General features: G+C 44.3%; 1 protein-coding gene across 7 annotated transcripts in view; it reads right to left on the reverse strand.

Moving 5' to 3' along the window:
* Nucleotides 1-23,986, reverse strand: part of SRRM4 (serine/arginine repetitive matrix 4) — a 508,596-nt gene that overhangs the window by 322,022 nt on the left and 162,588 nt on the right. For 5 of the 7 annotated variants that reach the window (XM_070475273.1, XM_070475276.1, XM_070475272.1 and 2 more), the window contains exon 1: nt 3,101-3,987. The exons of 1 other annotated variant lie outside the window; for it this stretch is intronic. The gene's annotated coding sequence lies outside the window, so the exon portion shown is untranslated. Of the gene's footprint in view, nt 1-3,100; nt 3,988-23,986 lie in introns of those variants that run through there. One more of the 7 variants, XM_070475274.1, reaches the window with a different exon arrangement.

The raw sequence follows: 23,986 nt of genomic DNA on the forward strand, positions 1-23,986 counted from the left end.
AGCTAAAAAAGCTGAAAGCAATAACCTGTTGCTTTGAAAGTATGGGCCAACATGTTTCTCAAGAAGCTTTTCATCCTGGTGATAATAACACTGGGCTGCTGAACGGCTTGCTTCTGTCACTCTACTCATCTGTGCATTTCCAAATAATGAATGTTAAGTCATCTCTGGGAGTATTAAATAACCAGCTGACCTGTGCAAGTGGAGAGCAGGCACATTATGAATCCCAAAGGCAAGGGGGGAAAAAATGAAACTCAAAGCAACAATGATGAAGTAGGCAACTTGGGAGTTAGACTACTGGTTTCATCACTTACTGACTTGCGACTCATGAACCTCAATTTTCTCATCAGAAAATGGGGATAATAATCACATGCCCCTCCCTGGCTTGTTTAAGGATTAAGTGCCTGGCACCTGGTGATATTTTTAAATAAAAATTTTTGAGTAATCATTGTTAGTTTATTATATATTTCTGAAACATGATATATTTGCATTACTAAAAATAGCAAATAAGCAGTTAATTTCTTGTCATTAGGAATTAAGATTTTCAGGTTAGAAAAGATACACATATTAAATCAAAATAAAAGCAATGCATCCCAAGTATGAACTAGAAATATATTTATGAACATGACGTAGCTTCTCCCACAAAACATATGCATGCATTCCCTGACTGTCCTCCTCAAACCCCTGGAAACAGTAGCTAACCCAGGAGCAATGAGCCCTTCTAACACCTAGATTATGGTCTCAAATACCATTTCCTGTTCAAAGAAATCAGGACTCCTTAGAGAAATGGCTGACTCCTGGCCTTGGGCAGAAAATGTACACAGTGAACTTGAAAGCATTTTCATACCAGAGGGTAAGAAAGCTGTTGACATATTAGGGTCATTTCCAAAGGACCCAAGGGCCAACTTTAATAGTCTCCCACCAGCCAAAGATGAAACAATTTGAGCATTATTAAGAATAATGCAAAGGAGTTAAACACATCAAATATGTTCAAGATCCATGAATTCATAATAGTAGAAGGAACTAATTCAGTTGTTTCACTTAATCCTTAATTCAATGCTGTGAAGGAAGATCTAATTAGCTTCTATGTCACAGATGAAGAAACTGAAGCTCAGAAAAGTGAACTCTCTCATCCAAAATCAGTTTATAAATGGAGAAGCTGGAATTCCAAACCAGATCTGAGACACTGCAAAACTGAAGAAAGGATTCAAAAAAGTTTAACTTTCCCTCCATTACCCCCACCACATCAGGGCTATAAGAAGGCAGATAATAAATGGTGAGAAGAACTATTAAGGTTTCATTCTGCTGTCTCTTATTCCCTGGTTACAAGCAACAGATGTTGGCGGTTGAGTGTATAGCATGATATATATATAAAATGATAATGACAAACCAATTATAACCACTCTTGTGAAAATCCATGAGAGCCATTAAATGGTCTTTGGTTTTAAAGTGGTAAAAGTGGTATCCGGCACAATATTTCTAAGATACTTCCTGATTCATGTGTGTACCTTCCTGCTCCTTAGACCAAAGTTTCTTAAAGAGTGGTCTGGGAACATTTTACCCATTACCTAGGGTATTATTTAAAAGATGCAGATTCATGGCCCCCACCTCAGACCTAATAAATTGATCTCTGTCTACAGAGCCCTGTAATCAGTATTTACAGCCATGTTCCCTGGGAGGGATATGAGAGCATTAAAGTTTGAGACGCACTGCCTAACATCTTCCAATTCTCATATGAAACACCCTCTGTCTCTTCCTGTCTCTGTGCCTGCCCCATTCAATCTACTCTGCACTAAGGTCAGAGTGATCTTTCTAGAAGACAGGTCTGACATGGCACTGCTGTTAAAAGCTTCCAGTGGCTCCTCAGTGTCGTTAGGACAGGGTCCAAATATTTTAGCTCCTTAACCATCTCCAGCATTGTTTATTTTCACTCCACTACCACCCCACATGCTTCCTGCACCCTCATCCATAATTGGGTAAGCTGAACTTTCCCCAAGTACACTCATGCTTCTACAGCTCTCCCAGAATGCCTCTGTCCACCACTCACTAACACTACCCTTGTCCACCTCTCCAAATCACACTCATCCTTCAAATGTCCTTCTGGAGTTACCTCTCAATATCCTTCCTTGGTGTGTTCCGCTGAGTGAAATCACCCCTTCTGATCCCATTCTCTGTCTCTTATCTCAAGATAATAATGGGTGGGTTATATGGCACCCCTCTATGCATCCTTGAGTGAAAAAGCTGGCTTAAAACTCAATATTCCAAAAACTAAGATCACGGCATCTGGTCCCATCACTTCATGGCAAACAGATGGGGAAACAATGGAAACAGTGACAGACTTTATTTTCTTGGGCTCCAAAATCACTGCAGATGGTAACTACAGTCATGAAATTAAAAGATGCTTGCTCCTTGAAAGAAAAGTTATGACAAACTTAGATAGGATATTAAAAAGCAGAGACATTACTTTGCCAACAAAGTCCATCTAGTTAAAGCTATGGTTTTTCCAGTAGTCATGTATGGATGTGAGAGTTGAACCATAAAGAAAACTGAGCACTGAAGAATTGATGCTTTTGAACTGTGGTGTTGGAAAAGACTCTTGAGAGCCCCTTGGACTGCAAGGAGATCTAACCAGTCCATCCTAAAGGAAATCAGTCCTGAATATTCATTGGAAGAACTGATGCTGAAGCTCAAACTCCAATACTTTGGCCACCTGATGCAAAGAACCGACTCACTGGAAAAGACTGTGATGCTGGGAAAGATTGAAGGCAAGAGGAGAAGTGGATGACAGAGGATGAGACGGTTGGATCACATCACTGACTCAATGGACATGAGTTTGAGCAAGCTTTGGGAGTTGGTGATGGACAGGGAATCCTGGCGTGCTGCAGTCCATGGGGTCGCAAAGAGTTGGACATGGCTGAGCAACTGAACTGAACTGTGCATCCTTGGAAAATAAAAGCCATGTCTTCTCCATCACCAGTGTTCCTGGCACACTGTAGGGTCACAGGGCTGAGTGTATGAATGAACGAACAAATGGCAACCCTCTCCTCTTCCTCACTCCATCACGGTACACATCGTGGCCCACCCATCCTCTGAAGTTCCCTACCTTGCTTTACTCCCTCATTCCTTTATCAGCAACAGTTTTCTTCCATGATGTCCTTAAAGGTCAGGACCATGATATTTTGTCTTTCAGATGTTCCCTTTAACCTAAATAACAACTGGCCCTTCTCTAGCACTTGGCAGTCTGCAAGCTCCTTTGATAAGTATGAGCTCCCTATAATAGCCCTTGAAAGCAGGCAAGATTAGTCTTTGGCCACAAGCAGCTGGTCAGGTTTCAAGCTAGGAGCCTCTCCTCTGAACAAAGCCGATTGGACCAGGACTGTACACTTGATTTAAGTGAGCCAATCAGTTTCTGTCTTGAGAATCTGAACTGGAAAAGAAAGAGGATTTGCTTGGTAGGAAGTTCAGGCCTCATGGTAGGCAGCCAATGAGAGAGCTACAAGGGAGAGGCCCAGGGTCGATCAACCAGGAATCGCTTTCTACCAACAGCCTCCCAGGACACCGCCTGGAGACAGGAGGAAGAATGCAATGGTCCTACCCAGAGGTGAAAAGCTTCTGCGAGACATCAGCCTCCAGAGTAAGACCTGGTTACCCTAGGGAAGGAGCACCTCCCTCTGGCTCCATCAAAGACAAAGGGACAGTTTCTGTCTCTGGGTTCTCGAATCCAGGGGTAGGGATGGGGTCTGTCTTGCTAGCAGGCCTGTCTCCAGAGTGTACAGACCCTGACACACAGCAGGTGCTCAGAGGTGAATGAATATCATCTCCATAATTCTGTCTGTCTCTGTGTCTCCACTATGTTTTAATGGTTCTGCCTCTGTCCTTCTGTTGTCTATCTCTGCCTCTCCCTCCCCTGCCCTATCTTGTGTCTCTCTTGTCTCCTCCTCTGTCTCTCCTTCCTCATCTCTCTGTCTTGTGCGTCTGCCTCCCTCTCATCTTCTCTCCCTCTGCTTCCCACCCCCACCCCGCCCCCGCCCCCACCCCCAGCTCCCCGCCTCCCCCCGCCCTCCCCCCACACACACTCACACCTGCCCCAAACCGCTCCATCACACCGTCTCTCTTTGTCTAGGGCCCTCATCCGTTGCCTGGTAACTGCCCTCCCCAGCAGCCCCGCGGAAACCATAGCAACGGGCAGCCTAAGATGCGGCCATTCGCCGTTTTGTCCCTTGCAAGCTCGCGGACGCTCCAATTACAGGTACTCCGTCGGCGGCGATGCCTTTGTCTGCAGCCCATTCACAGCGAGCCGGCTCCCTGGCCCAGAAGCTGCTGAGCGCTGCCTCACAAAGCGCCTTTTGTGCCTCCTTCCAGCGTCCCCCGCTGTGCTCAAGGACAAGGCGAGCTCTGACTCAGGGTTATCTGCTGAAATACCCTATGCTGCCGGCTGTGGGGAGTTGGGTACCGAGAGCTGAGCGCTGGGTACATGGTCCTACAGACAGACTGACCTAACAGCTCCTGCTAGAGAAGTCTGCGGGCGGGTGGAAGGGCAGGGAGGGGACTGGCTCTGGCTCCCTCGCTGCTAGCTGTGCGCTCCTCTGGGCTCGGACCTTCCGTCCATTACTCCAGCCTGTAGGTTCTGTCCCCTCCAACCCAGATCTTCCTTCTCTTTGCACACTAAACTCCTACCCCACGTACATAACCCCATCCAGCACCCCTTGCCTACCTCTGCCTGGCTTCACTGGTGACCACACCTCCCTGTGTGATGCTTGCCTGTGTGCGACAGTTGTGTATTTCTTGAGTGACACATCAAATTCCCAGGGGTTATTTAGCAAATTGTCACAAACCGGATGGCATTTATTATCTCACAGTTCTGGAGGCCAGGAATGTGAAATCCAGGTGTCAGCAGGGCCACGCTCTCTCAAAAAGCTTTAGGGGAAGATAGTTCCTTTCCTCTTCCAGCTTCTGGTGGCTGCCAGCAGCCCTTGGCCCTCCTGGGTTTGTAGATTTATCATCCCAGTCTCTGCCTCAGCCACCCCATGGCCTGTGTGTCTCTGTGCAAATTTCTCATAAGGACAGCAGTCACGGGATTAGGGTCCCGCCAATCCAGTATGTCTTCATCATAAATTGATTATATATGCAAAGAGTCTATTTTCAAATACAATCACATTCTGAAGTTTCAGGGTGAACACGAATTGGGGATGAGGATGCTCTTCAACCCAATATAGATTTATAAGCCCTAGACTTCAGCAAAGGCATCTCCCTTGCTCACCCCTGTGACCCCAGTGCCCGTTAAAGCATCCAGTCAGCGAAGTAAGTTTTAGTCTCTCAGTTGTGTCTGACTCTTTGTGAACCGATGGACTGTAACTCGACAGGCTCCTCTGTCCATGGTATTCTCTGGAGTGGGTTGCCATTTCCTTCTCCAGGGGATCTTCCCGCCCCTGGGATCAAACCTGGGTCTCCTGCATTACAGGCAGATTCTTTACAGTCTGAGCAACCAGGGCAGCTCCCATCAGTTAACAGGTGGTTCCATATTTAGTGAATGAATGACCAAGCATGAGGTGCTTTGCCTCCATGCAGCTTAGTACTCCTCAGGCATGAAACAGAAATAACACCATCATTCCAAAGGATCATTGAGGAGGACTCCACACCTGGCATGTAAAGAATGCTTAAAAACCAGTTCAGTTCAATCCAGTTCAGTTTCTCAGTCATGTCCGACTCCTTGTGACCCCATGAATTGCAGCACGCCAGGCCTCCCTGTTCATCACCAACTCCTGGAGTTTACTCAAACTCATGTCCATTGAATCGGTGATGCCATCCAGCCATCTCATCCTCTGTAGCCCCCTTCTCCTTCCCCCAATCCCTCCCAGCATCAGGGTCTTTTCCAATGAGTCAACTCTTCGCATGAGGTGGCCAAAGTATTGGAGTTTCAGCTTCAGCATCAGTCCTTCCAATGAACACCCAGGACTGATCTCCTTTAGGATGGACTGGTTGGATCTCCTTGCAGTCCAAGGGACTCTCAAGAGTCTTCTCCAACACCACAGTTCAAAAACATCAATTTTTCTGTGCTCAGCTTTCTTCACAGTCCAACTCTCACATCCATACATGACCATTGGAAAAACCATAGCCTTGACCAGATGGACCTTTGTTGGCAAAGTAATGTGTTTGCTTTTTAATATGCTACCTAGATTGGTTATAACTTTCCTTCTAAGGAGTAAGCGTCTTTTAATTTCATGGCTGTAGTCACCATCTGCAGTGATTTTGGAGCCCCCAAAAATAAAGTCTGACACTGTTTCCACCATTTCCCCATCTATTTCCCATGAGGTGATGGGACCAGATGCCATGATCTTAGTTTTCATTAAGCTTTAAGCCAACTTTTTCGCTCTCCTCTTTCACTTTGATCAAGAGGCTCTTTAGTTCCTCTTCACTCTCTGCCATAAGGGTGGTGTCATCTACATATCTGAAGTTATTGATATTTCTCCCGGCAATCCTAATTCCAGCTTGTGCTTCTTCCAGTCCAGTGTTTCTCATGATGTACTCTGCATAGAAGTTAAATAAGCAGGGTGACAATATACAGCCTTGACGTACTCCTTTTCCTATTTGGAACCAGTCTGTTGTTCCATGTCCAGTTCTAACTGTTGCTTCCTGACCTGCATCCAGGTTTCTCAAGAGGCAGGTCAGGTGGTCTGGTATTCCCATCTCTTGAATTTTCCACAGTTTATTGTGATCCACACAGTCATAGGCTTTGGTGTAGTCAATAAAGCAGAAATAGATGTTTTTCTGGAACTCTCTTGCTTTTTCGATGATCCAGCAGATGTTGGCAATTCTCTGGTTCCTCTGCCTTTTCTGAAACCAACTTGAACATCTGGAAGTTCATGGTTCACGTACTGTTGAAGCCTGGCTTGGAGAATTTTGAGCATTCCTTTACTAGCGTGTGAGATGAGTGCAACTGTGCAGTAGTTTGAGCATTCTTTGGGATTGCCTTTGGAATCAGAATGAAAACTGACCTTTTCCAGTCCTGTGGCCACTGCTGAGTTTTCCAAATTTGCTGGCATATTACCAGTAACCATGTGCATTTATTTCCTGTGATTTCTATAACAGCTTTGTGACTTAAACCACAGAAATGTATTCTTTCACAGTTTAGATGGCAGGGAGTCCAAAATCAAAGTGTGGGCAAGGCCTGGCTCCCTCTGAAGGCTCTAGGGGTGAGTCTTGCCTTGCCTCTTTCATCTTTTGGTGAGGTGGCAAAAGGTGCTCCCCAGCTCCATTTCTGCCTCTATCTTCAAATAGCCTTCTCCCCTCTTCTGTGTCCCATTTTATTCTTATACCAAAACTTGTGTTTAGATTTGGGGTCCACCTGGAAAATCCAGGATGACCTAATCTCCAGGTCCTTAATTACACATGCAAAGTCCTTTTTTTCTAAATAAATTCATAGTCACTGGTTCCAAAGATTTGACATGGATGTACCTTTTGGGAGATCGCCATCCACCACGATCACCATACCATGATTGTTTTTTCTGTAACTGAGGTCCAGTCTCTGGTTACTGACAAGTTATTGTCAATCAGTACTTACACCAGTCAAGTAGCTGAAGTTCTGAAATGTGCTCGTTTTAATTTAACTTTCACAACAACTCTGAGAATGGAGAATCTGTTATTCCAAAGTTAGAATTAAATGAGGCAGGAAGGGGTGAAGTGATTTTCCCCAAGTCACAAACCTGGGAAATAGGGAGAATCCCCCCAGAGCACTCTGTTCTTTATCCCTGCCAATGTGTACACCAGCCATATCCTGATTTCACTCCTGGGCCCATTCATCATCCAGGTTCTTCCAACTGAGACTTCTCTGCCCCCTAGAGCTCTGTTAAGGCTCCTCTTCCATTTCCAAGGTATCCTCTACTTATCACTCGGTATCTGTCTGTCTCTCCTTCCTCTCAACTGTCAATTCCCTGAGGATAAGGACTGAGTCTAGTTCATTGTTACATCATCACATAGCATGGAGCCAGGCATTGAGCAAGAACTCCATAAATATTTATTGAAGTGAAATTATGTATAATGGCATTGTTATAGATGTTCATCTGAAATACATTGATGTCAATTCTATTATTTGTTTGAGACTTCAGTCCCATGGAAATCTGGTTTGAGAGAAGGCTAGGGTGAGTGCTCGGTCGTGTCTGACTCTTTGCCACCTACGGACTGTAGCCTGCGAGGCTCCTCTGTCCATGAAATTTTCCAGGCAAGAATACTAGAATGAGTTGCCATTTCTTATTCCAGAAGACCCTCCCAACCCAAGGATCAAGCTCATGTCTCCTGCATCTCCTGCATTGGTGGGCAGATTCTTTACCACTAGTGCCACCAGTGGATACTTATCCCAGATTTAAATAATTGCAAAGTTTTAAGACTTGGGTAATTGGTAAAGTGCTGGTGCCATTAATAAAACACAGAGAATCAATAGTGTAGACCAATGCTTATCAAACATTAATGTGCACACAAACCACCTGGGACTGGTTAAAAATATACATCCTGCTCCTGCTCAGTTGGCCCGTGGCAGGACCTGAGATTCTGCACCCACAAACTCTCAGATGATGCCAACGCAGCTGGCCCTGGAGAGAACTTGAGAAGCAAGAATGCAGCTGATTTGAACAGAATGCCAAAGATGATGAGTTAGATTTGGAAATGCTGAGCTTGAGTTGCTGAAGTGATGTTCAAATAAATGTTTCAATGAGGCAGCTGTAAACACAGGGCTAAGACTTGGAGAGACATGTGGGCTATCGCTTCCTATATGGCACATCACATCAGATGTTGGTGAACTTGCGTATGGGCAAGAAAAAACAAAGATATTGAAGGAGTACCCCCCATTTGGGAGGAAGAAATGAGAGAAATAGAGGAGTAGTTAGAGAGAGAAGCCAGGACAGTGCAGTCACAGGATAGTCCACTGCTGCAGACCACAGGGACAGTGAGCCAATGGAAACCTTGAAATAAAGGTTTTACTGGAGTCCAGGGGTGTGAAGCAGACACTGCTGTTCCCACATATGCCCCTGGCCCACCTGAATTCACCTGCAGCTCCAGTCAACAATTCCCTCATGCGCAAGCTTTCCACCTCTAACACCCATGTCTGTCTGTCCTCTCATCCTGAGGACTTCAGCCAGCAACAAGGAAGCTTGCTTAGCCTCAACCCAGATGTGCAGGGGAGTTAAAACCCAGGGAGCCAAGGTGGCAGCCCTTACCTGATCCATTGTGGGAGTGGGGGAATAAATAGCCCAATTCCTCAGTTCTCTAGGACGGTGATGCTAAGCCGTGGTTTCTCAGTAGAACAAGGCTCCAACTGCCCATGGCAGTCATCCCCTCAATAACACTCCACTTCTTGGTTTTTCTCCCATCTTCATTTCACTTTTCCACTCCCTCACTCATACTTCCTGAGATCACCTCCCTAATAAATTCTTTGCATGTAAGTCCTTATCTCGGGGTCTGCTTTTGTGGGAGAAAACTCACCCAGATAGGTTAGTAGCCATAAGGCAAGGAATTAAGCCTCAATGGCTAGTACAAAGAGCAAATGCATTAACATAAAAGATGAAGGAGTTTTAAGCCAGTCTTGCAAATAGCCTCTCATCCACTAGTCCAGGCAAGTAATGAGCTGAGCCAGGCAAGTGAGCTGGTGATTAGCTTGAGTAGATGAGGGAAGGCCTTGGGGGCAGGTCCACAGGAGTACCCCCCTCCCCGCAGCATCAGCACCACCACCAATCCACCTGAACACTGGTCTGTACACAAAAGAGCTGAACTTGTTCCCGGAAACGGACCAAGCTTGTCGGAGAGGGTAGAGTTTGCCTTGCTTGGTTCACCACTCTGGAGAGAGGCTCTGGGTGCAGCTGAGGTTGCTTCTATATATAACACGCAAGCACAACTAATAAAACCAATTGTAAAGCACTCTGCAGATCCAAAGTGCCACATAAATGCTAAATAAGAAAATTAATCTTAGCCTCAAAGAACTCCCATTGTGAGAGTGGAGAGGTTTTGAGACTGTGCCAGGGAGTGTGTGCCGTCTCCTGCTCCCACTCGCTGCCTTCACTTTCCCTCCAGCCAACAAAGTGTGCTGGTGCCTCTGCGTGTACTCAACACACACACACGCGCCCCAATACACATACCCCACTCACATACTACACCCACACACATGCCCACAGAGACATTTTCATAGCCAGGCATATACACCCAAGTGCATCCTTATATATACACACCTGCCAACACATATACCCCCCAGCCCCCTGCCCCCGATACACACCAAGATGCACACCTGATACATATATTTGCCCACAAGTGTTCATGTTCACATATACACAGTGTCTCATATACATCACACCTTCTAAATGCCCACCAGTAACTTCTTACAAACATGGTCATAGATTCATTCCCTGAGGACCTCACACACAAAACACCCTCTTACACAGATACTGCTATGCACACACAGTCTCACACATGGCCTTCATACACACTGCGAGTCATTGAGATTCTTCACACCCTCCTAGTATTAAAACCATAGATCTGTGCCCTTTGTCCTAACTTCCTCTCACTGTGAACCCAGTTTACTTCTCCACCCACTGATGGTGAGCCTGGTCACATGGCTTGCTTTGACCAGTGGGATGTTAGCAGATGTGACACAGGGAGGATTTAAATATGCTTGTGAGCCTTGGATTATTCTCTGTTCTCTAGTGAGCTGCCAGAAGTAGAACAAGCCCCTTCAGCATGACCCCAGAATGAATACAGAGCAGATATGAAGTCTGTGGGACCCAAGAATGGAGCCCATCTGTTCTCAGTCTGATGTAGAACTACCCAGCTGAGCCCAGTCTGGACTGGGCACACTATGGTTGACCCACAGACCTGGAAGTCTGAGACTAGGCTAGAGGTGAGAAAACTATATAGCCCAAGAGCCAAATTCAACCTATGCCAGCTTTTGTAAATAAAGTTTTATTAGAACACAACCATGCCCATTAATCTATGTGCTGTCTATTCTGCTTTCACCCTACAAAGGTAGAGTTGAATAGCTGCAGTAGACGGTGTATGATCAATGAGGCCAAAAGTACATAACATCTGGCCCTTTATAGAAAAGTTTTCTAGCCCCTGTAATGAATACAAGTTTTTATAAGGCACTGAGTTTTGGGGTAGTTTGTAACACAGCTATTTTATGACAATAGCTGACTAATATCTCCCTTGAAAGCTGGTTTTGAAGATTAAAACTGGCAAAGAAGGTTGATCTGTAAAGTACTTATCACTTAACAAGCACATGGTAACTGGCTCCAATTCCTCACCTCATGTCAACATTTATGGATTCTCTTTAACTACCTGGAGGATCTGAACTTTTCCTCTGTCACATGTATTTGTGTGACATTAAAAAAAAAATGTTTAGAACCCCTTTTAAATTTTTTTTGTGGTAAAAGTCACATAATATGAAACATACTATTCTAATCATATTTAATTGTACAGTTCAGTGGCACTAAGGACATTCACATTGTTGTTAACTCTATCATCCTTCTCTCGAATTTTTCACTTTCCTAAACTGAAACTCTGTCTGTATTAAACACTAAGTCCTCATTCCCCCTCCCCACACCTCCACTCCATCCCCAGTCCCTGGCATCTACCAATGGACAACATGACTCTATTAATTTGACTATTCTAGGTACGGTGAATAAGTGGAATCGAACAATATTTGTCTGCACCTGCTGTACATTGGAATGTATTTTAAAGGTTAACTTAATATATGTCCTACAAATGGATTATACTACCATATGGCCCAGCAACTCCACCCCTGGGCATGTATCTGGAGAAAACAATAATTCCAAAAGATACATGCACTTTAGTGTTAATTGCAGCACTATATACAATAGCTAGGACATGGAAGAAACTTAAATGTCCACTGATGGAGGAATGGATAAAGAAGATACATATATATATATGTGTGTGTGTGTGTGTGTGTGTATATATGTATATATACACATATATATGGAATATTACTTAGCCATAAAAAGAAACAAAACCATGCCAGTTGCAGAGATGTGAGTGAACCTAGAGACTATCATACAGGCTTAAGTAAGAAAGATAAAAGAAAATAACATACATTAACACATATATGTGGAATATAGAAAAATAGTACAGATGAACCATTTGTTAAAACAAAAACAGAGACACAGACATAGAGAACAAATGTATGAACACCAAGGGGGAAAGGAGGGCAGTAAATTGGGAGACTGGAATTGACATATACACACTCCTATGTATAAAATAGATAACTAATGAGAACCGACTGTATAGCACATGGGAGGAAAAGACATTCCCCCTGTCCCTTCTCTTTTATTATGTAACATTTAAAAAATCTATATTCATTCAGCTGCTTCTCAGCACTTCTGTCTTGTTCTCATAAAAACACATACAAATAAAGTAGTTTTAATGAAAAGGGAATTTCTTCTTTTCCCTTAAAGTTGCTTTAAGGATGGAATTCATGTAAAGCTCTGAATTATGAAAATATATCCTATTTAATTTTTTTGTACATGGATCGTTTTCAAATACACACTAAAGTAAATCTGAAGAAAAAAAAAGCAAAACCTGTGAAATTGGTATTGCCCTCCATTCCCTGTCATTAAGAAGAAGCGTTTAATATGGCATACCATGTTTAACGCCCTCAAACTCCTGATGAGATTGGTACAATTTGGATTCCGGGATTTTTTTTTCCGGGATTTTTTTAAGCAAATTAATTTGTTGAAGTCTAATGTGTATTCAGAAAAGTGCACATATCCTAAGTGCAGAAGTTGATGAATTTTCACAGTGATCACAGCTGTGCAACAGCCCCCAGATAAGATCAGCGCTCGGATCAGAGGATCTACATGTCTCAAGCCAACCACTATCTGGATTAGAATAGTTCAGCTAGTTTTCAACTTTACATAAATGGAATCATACAGTATTGTTTTAGCAGAATATCACACACACACACACACACACACACACACACACACACACATCTTCAGTTTCTGAGGTGGCGCCAGTGGTAAAGAAACCGCCTCTCGATGCAGGAGACATAAGAGATGAGGGTTCGATCCCTGGGTTGGGAAGATCCCCCAGAGGAGGGCATGGCAACACACTTCAGTATTCTTGCCTGGAGAATCCCATGGACAGAGGAGCTTGGTGGGCTATGGTCCACAGGGTTACAAAGAGTTGGACATGACTGAAGCACCTGAGCACACACATGCAGAAACGGATCCAGGCCCCAACACCTAGAATCTGTAAATCTGTTACCTTGCATGGCAAAAGGTACTGTGTGGACATGGTTAAATTAAGGACTTCAGATGAGGAGACTCTCCTGGATTTAGATCCCAGTTTTAAACATGTAGCCCAATTTTTTTTAAAAAAAGAAAGATTTACCGTATACAACAGGGAATTACGGGTTTACCCTGGTGGCTCAGATGGTGAAGAATCTGCCTGCAATGCGGGAGACCTGGATTCAACCCCTGGGTCAGGAAGATCCCCTAGAGAAGGAAACGGCTACCCACTCCAGTATTCTTGCCTAGAGAATTCCAAGGACAGAGGAGCCTGAGCCTGGTCCTGAGCCTGAGCTCAGTCCACGGGGTTGCAAAGAATCAGACACAGCTGAGTGATTAACACCTTTCACTTTTCACAAAAATTATACCTAATATCTTATAATAACATATAATGGAATATAATCTGCAAAAAAAACCCCGAATCACTATGCTGCACACCTGAGACTAACATAGTATTGTAAATCAACTACATTTCAACAAAAATAAATTGAGACACACAGTTAGGAGAGGCCCCTCATCTTCCCTGGATGGTATATATGAATGTGACACCTGGAACCACCGCAGCCATTTTGTGACTTTGAGAAGAGCCAGACTGAAGAAATTCTCATGAGTTTAGAGGTAGAAAGAATCCAGGTTACATGACATTGTTGAAATGCTTATTCTCCAACCACAGAACAAAATGTCCTCCAAATCCCTGATAGGGATATTATAAAAGTCTTTCTTATTTAAGTACATTGAGTCAAAGTTTTCCATTACTTGCAGCCAGAAGCACCCTCACTAATACAATGAACCTTAAATTCTGGGGTGAAACTGCATGGGTTCTAATCCTCATTCCACCACTAATTAGCCACGTGACCTTGGGCAAATCTCTTGATCCTCTGAGCCTTGGTTTTCCTCTTCTGTAAAAGTTGGTGGGTCATAATAATCCAGGGTCATTGTGAAGATACAAGAGAATAAAAATCAAAATGTTTTACAGATAGAAAAGCCTGAGGTATTGCTGGATATCATTATTGCTGCTGATGTTATAGACTCAGCAGGGCTGGAAGAAGCCTGGGGGATCCCAGGGAGCCCAGAGCCTGGCCTTGTTCCTGGCGATGGACTCAAGGAAGGGAGCAGCTGCACACACTCAGATAAGGCCACATTTGCATTCCCCCAGCCTCTCCTGCCCACGATCTGCAGGCTGAGCCAGACAGCAGCCTTTCCCAGGGGCACAGGGCCAACAGTGAGCATCTGACAGAGGGAGGGATGCTGAGGTGGGGGCTGAGAGGAGGCTGCACCTCAGGCACGGAAGCCCCACCAGAAAAGCTCATATGCCGGTAATGGTACAATATTCTAGCTGTCATATTCTGACAGGCTCCTGTGTGGCCAGATCCCTTGATTTCAGCCTCTCATTCAACCCTCATAACAACTCTATGAAGTAGATTTATTCCTATTTTATGGATGAAGGGACTGAAGCTCAGAGACGTTAACAACATGTCCAAGTTTAAACAGCCAGGAGTGGGAAAGCCAGACTCCAAAGCCATGCTCTGAGCCACGGTGCTAGAGCCAAGAAAATTATTAGATGCCCCTCAAGCTGCACAGATGAGCTTCCCAGGTGGTGCTAGTGGTAAAGAACCTGCCTGCCAATGCAGGAGACATAAGAGAATTGGGTTCAATCCCTGGGTTGGGAAGATCCCCTGGGGAAGAAAATGGCAACCCACTCAGCATTCTTGCCTGGAGAATTCCATGGACGGAGGACCCTGGTGGGCTACAGTCCATGGGGTCACACAGAGTCGGACACGACTGAGCATGCATGCAAGCTGCATGAAAAGAAGAAAGCAGGAGTCCAAGGAAGAACTGGACTCCTGTGCCCACTGACCTGGCCTTCACGGATCTTACTGCCCAGCCTATGAGGGAAGCATTCAGGCTTCAGCTGTCTCTACATTTTGCTTTTGACATCCTGGCTTATCTCAGAACTTTCCTTTTCCTTCCCTGTCAGATCTCTCAGTAGGGATCCTAGTCCCCAGGAGAGAGTTCTTGAGGGAGACAGTGCTCTCTGAAAATGGCTCCAGAAAAGTGGAGACAACACCTTTCACTAAGAGTCCCGGGGCCCAGAAGAGCAAGTGAGAAGCAGCATGTGGGAGAGGACTGGCGACACCCCCCATCCAGATGCACTCTCTGCCATTCTCTGCTCTGCTCTCTGCCTCGGGGGGCCCACCTGTAAGAATGGCATCCAAAGGCTCCCTGCTCTCTAGCTTCCCTGTGAGTTTAGTTAATGAGAGGCAGTGGTAGAGGTTAGAAAGCTGGAACAGAGAGCCGGAGGTATTTCTCCCATCCCTCTCCTAGTCCCTAAGTCAGCCCTGTGGTTCTGGCTGTGGCTAAGTCCCTCTGTGACTCCAGTTCCTCTGGCCTCCTGGCCCTGGCCCCTTCTCTCACCAGATTCTGATAACCTCACTCCTCCTCTTTATATTCAAGCCTAGGGTGGTATCTGCCCCCCAATTATTGCTAGCGTCTGGGTGTCTCAACATCTCTCAATGCCCCTAACCTTGTCCAGTCCTCTGCAAGCAGTCTTTTCATCAACTGTTCCTCAGACTCCCAGCTTTCTATTTCCTCATGGAGCCCTGACTGTTGGGATGCATGTGTTGGGAGAGGAGGCCAGATTGTAATATATTCTCAAGGAGCTGAAACTTCTTGGCTCCGCCATTCAGAAAGTTGCCACTGGGAGGGGTTAATGGAACTGTCAGCGAGGTCCTGTCAATGCCCTTGGAAAAGGATGGAACTCAGTGGCTAGGGGAGTTCTCCATTTCTGAAGGATGCAAGTTTGGACAAGCCAGATTCCACCCGGCCTAGTCTGCCTTGCTGCTAGCGAAACTCAGAATGGTAAAGAGGAGACAATCTTTGACAATGAAATGGCACCCAGCTCTTATGCACAATAGCTGCATGGCACTTTTAGATTGAAAAGATATTTTTTCATGAATTTGCTCAGCTGAGCCTCACAATTATCTTGTGAGGCAGACAGTTAAAGGCCAGTTTCTCCCACTTTACTGATGAGAAACCTAAAACCAAGAAAAAGGAAGGGACACATCTAAAGTCACACAGCCCCAGCAGCTCTCAAAGCCCCAGCCATAGTGATCCCAAGTCTTTCCAACACACCTCACACTTCTAGCTGATATACTGTCTGCCTCAGTGGCTAAAGGATCACTTGGCAAAGCTAAGAAGACAGTCCATCCCTTAGATTAAAAAAAATAAATAAATGGAAAAAGAGCTAGGTGGCATCTGTCCACTGAACACCTATTACATACCAGGCATTGGGGAAAATATTTTATATACACTCTATCCTTTTTAACTCTCAACAATACTAGGAAGCTGGGGCACAGAGAGTTTAAGTGATTTGCCCAAAGTCACACATCTGGTAAGCAACAGACCTAAGATTTGAAACCAGATCCTTCTTATGCCTCTGTCACTTAACCATTGTACTGAACTGCCTCACAGCCAAATGCTCTGAAAAGAGCGCATTGACATGATGGATGAAAGGTACATTCTTTCCCTATGCCAGTGCCTGGAGCTGTTAGCAAGAATAGTGAACCGCATTCTGCAGGCAGCACCCATAGCAAGGCAACCCTTTTCCTTGTGGCTTGTCTTAAGTTTTCTGGTCCTACACAACAGTGCCCTGGACTTGGGGGGGGAGAGAGTCAAGTTTCCATAGATGGAATGAATGATACCACATACATCTCCATCATTTCATATCTTGGGATGTGTTTTGACATTCACTAGGGGTCATTTCATCCTTACAGTAAACCTGCTGGGAACACAGGACAGGTGTTCCCACAGGAATATCCCACATAGAATATTCCCTATCCTACCTTTCTTTAGAGAAAACTAAGGATGCAGAGAAGTAGAGATTTGCCCAAAGTCACACAACTGGCATGGGTGGATCCTGGGTTTCAACTTACATAGATTGGGCTCTGAAGCTTATGATCACTCTGTTATAGCATGCTGTTTGGCTTGGGATATGAATCTGAGAGAGGAAATGACTTACCCACGGTCGCACAGCAAGACAATGCTGCTGGAATTAAACTCAACCACCACACCATGCTGCAACCCGTCAGCCACCCAGACTTCTTCCTCTCCATCTCCTCCTCCCTTCCTGGCAGTTCTCCCCTCTAGTGGCTTCTTCCCCTCAAGTTCCTCCTCTAGAAGCAGCTAGAACTAAGAGATGTCTCCCACCCATGGCCTCCTTGGAGACAAATAAAGGAGAAGGAGAGACTAATGAGAAGGGGGGAGGGCCATTATGGGCCTTATTTGCATGAGCTGGTGATAGCATGGTTTCCTGAACTCTTGGCACTATCTGCCTGCTCTCTGCCTGTAGGAAGGAGGTGGAACAGCTGTGCGCACATCTGCCAGAGGAATTCTTTAAAGAGCAGAGATGACGCTCTTTTTCTAGCAGCAGTAGCAGCTATATATATATATATATATATATATATATATATATATATATGTATATATATATATATGTATATATATATATATATTATTTTACTTACATTTCATATATTAATTTAATCCTTAAAATAGATAATCCAAAAAATCTCTATGCCTTAACTACTAGTACTATAACCAGTGATTCTCAAATTTTAGTGTGCTCATTGACATTGTTTAAAAAATAATATTCCTGGACTCCTGCCCTCTGAGCTCAGGAGAGCTAGAGAGCTCAGGAATCTTCATTTTTACTAAGTTCCTCTATTTGATTCTTGTACAGGTAGTGGATAGACCACTCTTTGAGGAAGGCTGGTAAAGAGATGCATTCATTTGCAAACTTTATGGCATAAAAACAATATGCCAGTACCTGGCATAGGCATATAGGAATCGAGGAGAAGTAATTCTAATGCTAGATGTTACCTGGATGTTTACTATATTTCAGGCACCTTGCTAAAGGTCTTACATTCACTAGTGGTTAATTATCACAACAGTGCCCCCCACCTTAGGTTTATATTATTACCTCCATGTTACAGATAAGGAAACTAACTAAAGTTCAGAGGTAAAGTAACTTGTTCAAAACTTCAGTTGTCCAAAGCCTCACAGATAGCAGGTAGAAGAATTTGAATGCAGCATTTGAATGCAGGTCTCTCTGATTCAAGACACTATGACCTTAACCATGCGTGCACATTTTCTATCCTTGGGGAACTCCCAGACTAGTGGAATAGCCAAGCTAATGACCTAAACAATCAAAATAACATAATAATAACAATTTTTTTTAAAAAAGAACCAAGGAGTTCTATAGTTCTAGAAGTTGTGAAGGTTAGTAGGGAAGATAGGTCACTTCCTACTAAAGGACAACCCTGGTAGGCTTCCTAAGGAGGGTGATATTTATATAAGGTCTTTTTTTAAAAGGCAGGATTTGAACACAGTAGTGAGGGAAGAAAATTTCAGGAAAAGGGAATACCATGAGCATAAGTACTGATGCCAAAGAACAGGGATTTGATGGGAAATGTTAGCAATACCACTTGATTAGTGTGACACTATAGGCAAATCTGAATAGCTCACTCCCCCATCTCTTTCAAATGTTTACTCAAATGTCATCATTTCCATAAAGCCTTAGCTGACCACCCCATTTACAGCTGCAATGAAAATTCTGCCCAGCATATTTCATTACTCTGCTTTATGTTTTCCCCCAAATACTTTTACCCTTCTAATATATAATTTGCTTTTATTTTTTAAACTTCTTGTCTGACTCCTTCCACTAGAACAAAAGTTCCAAGAGGGCAGAGATTTTTGTCGATTTTATTTATTGTTGAATCCTGGGGGTCTATAACAGGACCTGGGATGTGATAGGTGATTGATTAAAATTTTTAAAGTTTTGAATAGAGGGAGCAAGGAGGAGCATCAGAGGAAGAGTGTATTGGGGGTTTCAGCACCTCGGACAGAGACCCACCGTTCTTGCTTCAGGGAGTTTTATCCTTGGCTGCCCAGCACATCGCAATTTGGTAGATCTGGGATCGGGCCCAAATTCCTCCCTCCCTTCCTTCCTTCCTTCTAACACTACACTGATGAATCTAATGTACATCCTGGATAAGACACCAGTCATATCATGCTGTGGCAGCCTACACAGGCCACTCCTACTGCAGACATCAGTAGAGTTTCCAGGATACTGATATTGAGAGGGTAACAGGGAGGAAGGCCAGGGGTCTCCAAACAGGAAATAGGCTGCAAGTGTCTCTTAAAAGTCTGTGTTTCCATGACGACACCAGGTTCCACCAGAACTTAACTTTTCTCAAACCTTGAGCTAACCAATGTGTTTTTCTTATGGAAATGTTTCTCTTAAGCTTTGTTAATGAAATGTTATTTGCTTTGGAATTTGCCTTTCTTCAAAATGGTTCCACCTAAGACTAACTTAGGGGATGACAGAGGATGATATGGTTGGATGGCATCACCAACTCACTGAACATGAACTTGAGTAAACTCTGAGAGTTGGTGATGGACAGGGAGGCCTGGCGTGCTGCAGTCCATGGGGCTGCAAAGAGTCAGACACAACTGAGCAACCAAACTGTACTGAACTGAAGACTAACTTTTTTTCTTTTCTCAAACTTCGGGCTGATAATAGCTCAACAAACCAGTATTCATATCAATTGTTTTATGGCTGGGGGATGACACACCTCATGCCATCCTATCTCAAAAATGCATATTGTGGGAGAGGGGCCTGGTGAAACTCTGTCAGCCTTGAGGTGTCTCTTATCTGATTAATAGCTTCCTAACAGACATAAAAAAGCTTGCTAAAACCAGCAAAGGGGGCACTCTCCATCCCCCTTCTGACATCTATGTCAGAAGCTTTCTCTGTCCCTTTGCACTTTAATAAAACTCTGCTACACAAAAGCTCTTGAGTGATCAAGCCTGGTCCCTGGTCCCGAAGTTAAATATTTGTCCTCGGAGATCATGAATCTGACACCTTTCACTGTAAGCTGTCAATATTCTGACCAGGTGGTGACACAAACAATGTCCCAAGTCTAGGGGATACTGGTGGAGTTCTCCCATTAAGGCAGGCTTAGTCCACTGGGGTGATTTCTAAATCAATTCTCCACTTCAAGACAGCCTTCTGTACTCTCTTCTCCACAAAAAACATCTTTGACAAATCCTATTCCTCTTGCTCCTCCTTTCTGATGAGTCCTCAGAGACTCCCACCAGTCTGTTCTGATTCATATTTATCAACTTGGGGCTGTCTTCCCTTCCACCATCACCCTCGTATTCTCTCCCAAGTTAATCAGGGAAGGCAGACGGATGATGGTACCTCGTGTAACCTAATTAAGATAAAAGCTTCCACTGATCTCCCTGCTGAAGAGACAAAAGATGTTGCCAGCAATAACTTCTGGTGCCGACATATCTGATATGTGTAGTCCCATGGAGGCTAGGGTTCTGGTAGTTAACTTCAGAATGAAAGTATCCCAGTTAACACAAGCTCCCAAGACATAGACAGCAATGGAAGATAGAGTAGATAAATCCTGAACCTCGTGTTTGTGAAAAACTCTTTGTCTCTGTATCCAGAATCTGGCTTCTCCTCACCACCTCCACCTGGTCCAAGCCCCACTTCATGTCTAACCTGGATTATTGCAGTAGCCGCATCCCTGGTCTCCTGGATTTCACAATTACCCTTCTGTAGCCCACTCTCAATGCAACAACATTGCCATACTGTTGTGCTCCTTTTGAAACAAATTGACTTGTGTTGTTCCTCTTTTCAAAATCCTCCAATGGTCCCCCAAGTCACTCAAAGTAACAGGCAAAGTCTCTACATGACTCTACCTGTTTGGCCACAACTACTTCTATGATTGGACCCCAGGCGGTTCAATGGTAAAGAATCTGACTGCCAATGCAGGAGACTCAGAAGACACTGATCTCTGGGTTAGGAAGGTCCTTTGAAGAAGGAAATGGCAACCCACTCCAGTGTTCTTGCCAGGAAAATCCCATGAACAGAGGAGCCTTGCAGGCTACAGTCTGTGGGCTTGCAAAGAGTCAGACATGACTGAGCATACACACACAACCTCTATGATCACATCTCTTACTCCTCTCTTCTACTCGGTTCCAACCAGATCGATCTCCTCATTGCTCCTAGAATACCCAGCTTTAAACTGGCTACTCCCTCTTGACTCAACTTATGATCTTTCCCCAGGTAGCAATTGGGGTCATTCCCTCACCTCCTGACTACCTTGTTTAAGATTGCAACATATGCTACCAACTACCAATCGCCCTTACCCTGATTTATATTTTTCCTATAGAAGACGTCATCTTCTATTATATTAGATAACCCATTTGTCCATTATTGGACAACTAGAACATGAACACCACAAAGACAGAGATTTTTGTCTATTTCATTCCCTGCTGCTTCCCCAGCCTATTAAATAGTGCCTGGCACATAATAAGCATTCAACAAACATTCACTGAATAAATGGATAAAAAATAAATAGGAATAAAAAAATTAACATTACTCAAGATGGCTAGAAGGAACAAAGCCAACTGCGGCAAAGACATGAAAACCATCATAAAATAACATTCCCTGAAGTATAATCCTCAAGTGCTTGATGTATAAGTGCTTGAAGTATAATCATCAAGTCTACAGGTGTGCAATCCAACTGTATCAGTCCTGCATCTTACAAGTACACCTGAGGTCATGTTAACACCCTTGCTCTGCCATTCCCAGACTGTGTAACCTTGGGAAAGTTACTTGACCACTCTGACCTTTGATTTCCTCATATATAATAAGAGGATAACAATAGAAACCCATCTCATGAGGTTGTTGGAGGAATTAAATGACATAATACAGCTAAAGGGCTTAGAATAGTGCTATAAGCTTAGTGAGCAGTTATGACTTGGAGCCCTCATGTGCTGACATAGGTCCTGAAGAGGGACAGAGAACAGAAAACAGGGTCTCAGAGTTGCTCAAAGCTCTCTCTATGGCTCCTGCCCCCTGGCTATATCCCCTAGAGGCCAGAGCAGCACTGAAGACCTCAGGCAGAGTTGTAGAGATGAATTTTCCTTAAAGCAGGCTCCTATTTCTTTCCCTAAGAAGCCCTGCTTGGGTCCAGAATCACATATTTCTTGCACTGACAGCTCTGACTTTTCACCTTAACTGCTAATTTTGTGCGAATGTGAGTGCTAAGTCCTTCGGTCATGTCCGACTCTTGGCAACCCCGTGGACTCTAGCCTGCTAATTTCCTCTGTCCATGGGATTCTCCAGGCAAGAATACTGGAGAGGGTTGCCATGCCCTTCTCCAGGGGAGCTTCCCGACCCAGGCGTCGAACCCGTGGCTCCTGCGGCTCCTGCGTTGCAGGCAGATTCTTTAACACTGAGCCACCAGGGAAGCCCCCTAACTTCACTGGAGATCAAAATTAGGCCATTGGCTAGGTGTGGTGTGGCTGCAGGTAACGGGAGGGACAGACACTTGGTTACTTTTCTTTCCCTCTTCTCCACTGCCCACCCCCAGCCCTCCCTGGCCCGAAATCTCCCTTCTCCTTAACTACAAAGCAGTGGTACCCATGCATGTCAATGAAAGCAAGCAATTCTAGGGAAGATAGTAAATATTCATAGTCAAAGCTGTTAAGTTCCAGAGTTATTTGTTATGCATAATAGATAACTAATACATTCAGAAAGAGACCTGAAAATCTGCACATCTGACAGCTCCCAGGGGATGCCGTGCTTCCATGGACTACTCTATGAATGGCCAAGAGATTGGATGATTTGCTCAAGAAAAATATGGCTAGTCATAAGTGGTTGAACAGTGACTCTGAACTCAGAGCAACCTGTCTTCATCCCTTTGGCACTCACTGTTCTAACACATGCTGAGAGTATTTGACAGCAAGTCTCCACCTGAGGGCCTCCTTCCTACCCACTCAGGACATTCTGGGAGTTCTCTGGGTTAATGTCCAATGGCAGCAGTTTACCGATGATGGCTGGGAGCTGAAAGATAAACACCCCAGTTCCCTTACCTCTTCATGGGGTAACAGGTGTATTCAACAACACCTCCTAGAAGTTCCCAGTGAGAATGAATTCCTGTGGTCCACAGTGCTAATTTGCTCAATAACAATCCTTCGTTGGCTTTTCCTCCCCTTCCCTATATCATTTTCCTACTACCTTAGCAATAATTCTTGGGTTCATTTCCCAAATAAACTACCTGAACTCAAACCCTTGCTATGGGATAGTTACTATGTGCCAGCCACTGTGCAAAGAGTTCTAAATATATCATCTCAATCTCTACAACAAATAATATTTCCATTTTATAGACACCTGAGGCACAGAGAAGGTGACTGACTTACCAAAGTTTACACAGCGAGGAATGAGCAGCCCATGATTTGAAAACAAGTATCTCTGGCCTGAAAGCCTAGGTTCTTATTGCCATCTGCTCTAAAGCCATCTGTCTCCATTCTCATACCCTCTTCCCCAGTTTCCCTTATTGAAACTTCCATGTCTCAGGCCCCAACCCAGAGTGTCTTTTACTGCAGGAAGAGGCTACTAAATCAATATGAATGTTCCCTATATTAAGTCCCTAAGTAACTAAGTTCTTCTCAAGACTTGTACCCCCAAAAGCAATCCTAGCAATAGGGAATGTCATCAGTTTTTTCTGGCACATCTGAGGATATAAGCAGGAGAGAATCCACTGTGACAAATGGGTCCTAAGTCAGTCCTCACAGGTGACAATTTAACTCAACAAATAGGGTTTCTTCCTAGGGATACAGGTAGAAGT

The sequence above is a fragment of the Odocoileus virginianus genome, chromosome 12, assembly GCF_023699985.2.
Source record: "Odocoileus virginianus isolate 20LAN1187 ecotype Illinois chromosome 12, Ovbor_1.2, whole genome shotgun sequence".
Taxonomy (NCBI): domain Eukaryota; kingdom Metazoa; phylum Chordata; class Mammalia; order Artiodactyla; family Cervidae; genus Odocoileus; species Odocoileus virginianus.